Here is a 6,670-nt window from a genome sequence, read left to right as displayed (position 1 = left end):
TTATTGGACTCAAAATTTTGTTTAAATTTTAGTCCAATAATTGGTTCAGCACTCACAATCGGTTATCGTAAGCTTAAATGAACAGGGACTAAATGTTAAGGAATTCAATGCTAAATATGAGATTTAAGTCTAATAATGAGTCATTTCAACACGGTATCACATTATAACAAGGACGAAAAAACCAAACCCAAACAACAACTATCAAGGGGTGAGAAAGTCAAAAGTTTACAAGGTTGTTCTAGCCACTCCTTCCCTAACAAGCTGATCTGCTTCCCTATTTACCAACCTTCTCAGATGGTGAGAAATGAGATGGGTGATCCCACCACTCGATCCAAAATCTCTTCAACCCACTGTGCAAACCTCCATGAATGAGCAAGACTTTCGCTTAGCCATTTTATAACATTAAGGGTGTCACCTTCCACAATTACCCGATCAAGGATATTGATATTTTGCAACATATTCGTTGATGCACTGCTCTGATCTCCGCCTCATTGGAGTGAAGGATGTAGTAAATTAATGTAGAATTCCATTTTCACTGCAAAAGTGATCAAAGTCCTTAGATAGGAAATCACCTACACGATCTGACCGACATATTTTGTGATTCCAATGGGCCCTCAAAACACCCACCTTGAAACGCCCTTGTGGTCATGAATGAGAGCCCCTATTCCCATAGGCTCTGGATTTCCCATGCTCAACCCATCAAAGTTCAACTTGAACACTCCCAAGCTAGGAGGGTCCGAAACATGTGCTACGGTTACCTTGTGCTCCCTACTAAAACAAATCTCTGATCAACCGCTCCGTAAGTCATGCACTGAGACAAACCTAAAGCTGGGAAGAGCCTTGATCCATGAGATGGTGAGCAGAACTACGTTCCATAGAATTTTACCTTTTTGCCGTCAAGGAGCATATGGCCAACTTTCCAAAAGATCTAGAAGATTGGATGGGTACACCCTGAGATCCCAAATCTTCTAAGAATTTTGCTCCATACATGCCTAGTTGTCTTTCAATGAATGAACATGCCGTCCACTGACTCTCCCGCCTCCACACATAGCACACGATAGTCAATAATCCACATGTTCCAATTTCGAAGGTGATCCATCATTTGGATTTTGTCTAGCACCGCCGTACAAGCAATAGCGAGAACTCCAGGAGGGGTCGGTATGCTCCACACTCTAGCCACTAGCGAAGCTAAAGGTTTAAGTGCAATATGGTTGTGGTAGAATGATTCGGCGATGAAGGTCCCAAAAGGACACCGGATCCAAACCCTTTTGTTGTCACCCTACTTCTTGAAGTAGTAGGCCCATAACATTTCTAATAGTTTCGCTACCCTCTCATGCTCTCAATCATAAAGGTTCCTCATAAATGCAATCTTTCATGACTCCCATCCTCCTCTCGCTCCAAACAATCCTTAACCCATGCCTCATTATCAACCACCAACGCAAACAAGTCTGGGAAGGCCTCTTTAAGAGGAGCCTCACCCCACCACTCATCCTCCCATAATTTGATTCACTCCCCCTAGTACACTCTAAATCTAATTCCTCCCTCGTTAAATCTGTCGTCTGATAACCATTTGCTTGGAAGGGCACAATAATTTTCTTCGAATACCTTTACCGATAGATTTCCGCTTCTTTCCCTAAACTTCCGTAGCCACTTCCCAAGTAAGTCCTTATTAACCCCCTTTAACCTCCAAATTTCCAACCTCCTACCTTGATAAGTTTGCAGACCTCATTCAAGACTTCATTCCAACATACAAGGTGAAATATTTGCTTCTCATCCAATCTCCCCAAAGGAATCTTCTTTTCAGTTGCTCTATCCTATTGATCACACTCATTTGGAATTTAAATAGTACTAATTGATATATCAGCATATTTGCAAGGACTGCTTTAATTAAGGTTATTCTACCTCCCAAGGAAACCTAGTTTCTCTTCCATGTGTCAAGCCTCTTTTCCACCATCTCTACTACCTGATTCCATTGCTTCTTAGATAGCCTACCCCCTACCAAGTGGCAGTCCAAGGTATGTTATAGGAAGATGATGCATCGTGCATCCCAATACACTCGCTAGCCCATCTAACTCCTCAAAAGAAATATGAGTACCCAAGATCCTGGACTTGCAAAAATTTGACCTTTGCTCTATCTCTATCTCGTAGCATCACAGGATACTTTTAAGGTATTCTTTTTCTCTCTTTTTTAACCCGGAAAGGAATGCGGCCCTGGGGCGGACTTCCAAAATGTTTAGATATAATAAAGAATATACAATGAGAGGACAGGCCTCCTAGCCTCGAAAGCAAAAAAAGAGGAAAATCCAAAAAGCATTAAGAGCAAAGAAACAACCAACGGTGGGTTTTAGGAGTCCTTGAGCTTTGCCACCCCACGCATTTCATATTTGACCTTTAATCATGGCGGAAGGCGTTTATATATAATAAAGAATATACACTCAGAGGACAGGCCTCCTAGCCTCGAAAGCAAAAAAAAAAAGAGGAAATCCAAAAAGGATTAAGAGGAAAGAAACAACCAACGGTGGGTTTTAGAAGTCCTCCTTGAGCTATGCCACCCCACGCATTTCATATTTGACCTTTAATCATGGCGGACAGTTGGTTTTGAGATTCTCCCTGACCGGTTTTTTACCAAAGATTTCTGTTTTTCTCTGTTGCTTCTGGGATGCATTCGTGAAGGAGATGATCCTTCAATGACTACGTCAGAGATTGATTCATAACTGTCTTTATCATTTAGCATAGAACGCCTGGACGAATCTTCTCTGACCTTTTCAGACAAGACATTTACTTTTTCCTCAAAAAGGTCCTACCGCTCTAGCAAACCTGCTCTAGATGGGAGCTTTGATGGGTTCCTTCTACTGAGGAAGAGCTCGAAGGAGCTGGGTGTTTATGGGCTACAGAGGGAGCCTAGTCTTTCCATCATATTCTGGCCTAAGGCTTCTGGCCTTTGTCTCCTGATCTTCAACATCAGTATCTTCCAAAAGAAATTCATCTATTGTACCCGTATTCATCAAAAGCGCATAGGTTGTGTTTTCGAGACTAGATCTTTCCATCAGCTCATTTCGAGGATAGCATTAAGGTTTACCACCTTTTCTTCTTCTGGAGTGCTAAAGATCAATGTGTTGTCTGCAAATTTAAGATGTGACACCACCCCTTGATTTCCTACCATGAACACTTCAATAAATCCCGAAGACTTCCCTTTGTCTAACATCATGCGAGGTCAGATGGAAGCAACTTTCAAAATGGGGTTGAGTCACTAGCTCAATCAGTGACGACTATGTTCTTCAACCCTGAGGTCGAGGTTTGATGCCAGCTTACCTACCAAAAAGAGAAATAGGTAGAAAGAAAAGGGAAAGATTGAAAAATTAAAGAAGCACACAGGGACTAATGCATTCTGTTTTGTAATCGTTACAAAGTTTCTGCTACCCCAAAAAGCATTAACCAATTAAGGTGAGTTTTTTCTTTTAGAAGATATAACAATGTGACTTTACACCATTTCAAATATGAAAACTCTCCATAACCAGACACCTAATACAACAGAAACATAAATCCAAAAAATACACCTTTATGGAAAGCCTGATTTCCACATGTTAGGGGTACTGCAGTTAGGATACTCTTCTTGCCACGAATTGTTGAAGCTGGGATCCAGGATCAATCCACACAACAATAACAGGGTTTGTCTGTTGGTCCATCACTCCATCTTACCCAATTAAAATGGGATGAATAAATAAGAACACCCAATGTCCCAAACTATAGCTTTACAAATTATCAGGGAATGCCACTGGGAATAAATGAAACCAATAACCTTTCAAGTAAGTGCTATGCATGTTAGAAATTTTATTAGCAACTCTCTGATAGTTGTGTACTCCAAAACAGCATCAGTCATTCAGTAATAGTACTTCCAATAATCTGTAGTTTACTATTTCAATAAAGCCACTAAATAGCCATGCTGAAATTTTCAGGAGTAAGCTCTAAATATAAATCATTAACTTATACAATGAGTCCAAAATAAAACTGATTGCTTTATACGGATTGCTTAAAATATATGGAATCGTAATGTCTGTCACTAACCATGCCGAAATTTTATGAAAATAGTCAAGTCTTTAATCTGGAGATTTTTCAACAAGCCTCACGAGCAACCACTGTTAGATATAACTTCTGAGCATCATATAAAACCAGCAGTGAAACATGGATTATTCCAATCCAAGATGTGAAGCAAAGTAGGCTTACATGTTATTCCAACATAAGAGAAATTGCATCATGTTCAAAATTCTGAACTGTGCTTTCAGTTTTTGAAATAACATGTAATGAATGCTGCTTAAAACATATCTATGAGAGGTTATTTTCAAATACACTCATCCTGTAATAGTGGGACATATTGTTATTGAATTTCTGTACCAACAATGTTGACAAAAAATAACAATTTAAGAAACAAAAAATTGAAAAGAAATTGTAAAATCCATAATAGGTATTGAACTGCTAGGCATCTACAACTGGCTTCTGATGACTCTATGACTCTTTTTTACCGTATCAAGGCTAACCGCAACAAAGAATTTCTGTACCAATTTGTTGACAAAAAAACAACAATTGGAGAAACAAAAATCGAAAAGAAAATGTAAAACCCATAAGAGGGATTGAACTGCTAGGCATCTACAATTGGGTTCCAATGACTGTATCACTCTTTTGTTTCATGTATCAAGGCGAACCGCAACAGAGAATTTCCGGGACCAATTCCAGCTGCACGAAAGACGAATACATGTATCCGGTCGACCTTTTCTACCAATCCATTTGCCTCAACCAGTTCCCTCCACTTTCTTCCAGAGAAGACTTGGGCTTTGTTGCTATTCCAATACTTGAATTCGAGCTCCCATTCACGACCTGCCAGGTCCAGCACCACCACATTTAAACCGCCCTTGGGTGATCTTGCTCTCTCCTTCTCTGCTTCAGTCATCGCAGTGTTGCTCTCCGACAAGATTCTTCCTGCCATGTCCTTGGAAAGCAAGAACCGATAATGGTTAGGTCCTGTATCTGTCAGAGTAAGGACCTTATGTCCAAAATAAAGTGGTGGAGTTCCTCTCATCCGTAGGTGTGACACGAGCCATCCGTGGGGTGGTGAATTTGACGAACGGAGCTTCTTGTATGGGCGACGGTAAAACTTGGAAGAAGATGAAATAGGCGGAGGAAAGTGACCAGGAGAGATGGAGGATAGCTCAGTTTCAAAGGCATTTATCAACATTAATAAATTACTGAAATCGGGCTGTTCTTCCTTGGACTTGGAATCCATGATGCGACTTTGTTCTCTTTTTTGTCCTGGGTAATGTAAATGTTTGTCAGAGAGGGAATGGGATAAAAGTGAAAATTGGAAGAAGAAGAAGAAGAAGAAGAAGAAGAACCCATGACAAAAAAAAACAATTAAGAACCAGACTAACCTGAAATGGAAAAAACCCTGAAGGAAGTTTCTGATTTGTGGAAAGGAAATATAGAAATTGAAGATTCGGAATCTTGGACTTCTTAGCAGAAATTCAATCAAATGGGTATCTTGTTTTTCTCCTGGGTAATACAAAATTTGTCAGAAAGAGAAGGAGAAAAAATTCAGCAACTTAAAAAGCGTTGAAAAGGGAAGAAGGACAAAAACCCAAGATAAAAATTGACTAACCTGGAACGGCGGAAGGAACAATTGCGTTCAATTTACAGAAACCTTTGAGAATCTGGATATCTTTTTTCACCTGAGTATTGCAAATGTTTGTTAGAAACAAGGGGATAAAATTTAACAAAAAGTGCAGCTAGAAAATGGGAAGGAGAAGAAAAACCCAAGAAGAAAATGGGAAGAAGAAGAAAAACCCAAGAACAATACAAACCTGTAATGGAAATAACCCAGAATGCGGTATCTGATTTCTGGAGAGAGATGGGTTTCTATGTTAAGCCCTCTGTTTCCTTTTTCACAAGGTTTTACAAATTAGACCGTTGCCCAAATTCCCTTCTTTTCAAATTACTTTCCTTTTACAAGTGCCTATGTAACTCCTCCCCAACGAGAAACCGCCTAAGCTAGTAAGCGTGTCGATATCAAATATGAACGCGCCAAAGCTTTAATTGGTATGATTTAAGGAAGTGATATTCACCCCTTTACTTCCTCAGACCACCCCCTCTAATTTATTTTTAATACTCCTTTTGCACTACAAGGAGGTGGCCCGGGTAAAAAAGAGGACAAATATTATTTTCCTTTAGGCCCTGTTGTTTAAATTGCTTTAATTTTTGGAAAAGTTTGGAGAGGAAAAATATTTCTAAAATTCTTTACTTTTTCAACTCATGAAAAAGATTACTGATAACTTGAGCCAACCCTATTCAATTTTTATTTAGAGGGGACCTTTAATTTATGATAATATCCCACTAGATTAATCACAATCACATTATTTCCAATGGAAAAGAATTTTTTTTCCATCAGAAATGTTTTTCTTGCAATCCAAACGGGGATTCATATCAAGCTTTTATGTGTTCAGTAAGCAACCTTTTCATGAATCATCTCCGCCGTTGATTTAGTGGGCCCTACCATAGAGACGACAAGGCGTATGTGATCCTAATTACCCCCATCAACAAGTTACAAATAGAGATAGTGAATTAAGAAAAACATGAGCAACAAGCCAGCCCTTGTTAGCTATCACAAGTATACCTTCTAATG

General features: G+C 39.4%; 1 long non-coding RNA gene across 1 annotated transcript; it reads right to left on the bottom strand.

Annotated features, from left to right (window-relative positions):
- Positions 1–4,374: 4,374 nt before the first annotated feature.
- Positions 4,375–5,956, bottom strand: LOC143856761 (uncharacterized). Its single transcript, XR_013238339.1, has 4 exons — positions 5,853–5,956; positions 5,651–5,720; positions 5,424–5,544; positions 4,375–5,304 (listed from the first exon to the last, which is right to left on the bottom strand). It is a non-coding gene; the product is annotated as an uncharacterized LOC143856761 (long non-coding RNA).
- Positions 5,957–6,670: the final 714 nt, after the last annotated feature.

The sequence above is a fragment of the Tasmannia lanceolata genome, unplaced genomic scaffold (genome assembly GCF_043159265.1).
Source record: "Tasmannia lanceolata isolate RefF3 unplaced genomic scaffold, GAP_Taslan_0.1 ptg000023l, whole genome shotgun sequence".
NCBI lineage: Eukaryota > Viridiplantae > Streptophyta > Magnoliopsida > Canellales > Winteraceae > Tasmannia > Tasmannia lanceolata.
Note: the sequence above shows the minus strand (reverse complement) of the source record. Positions and strands in the feature narration are given on the sequence as shown.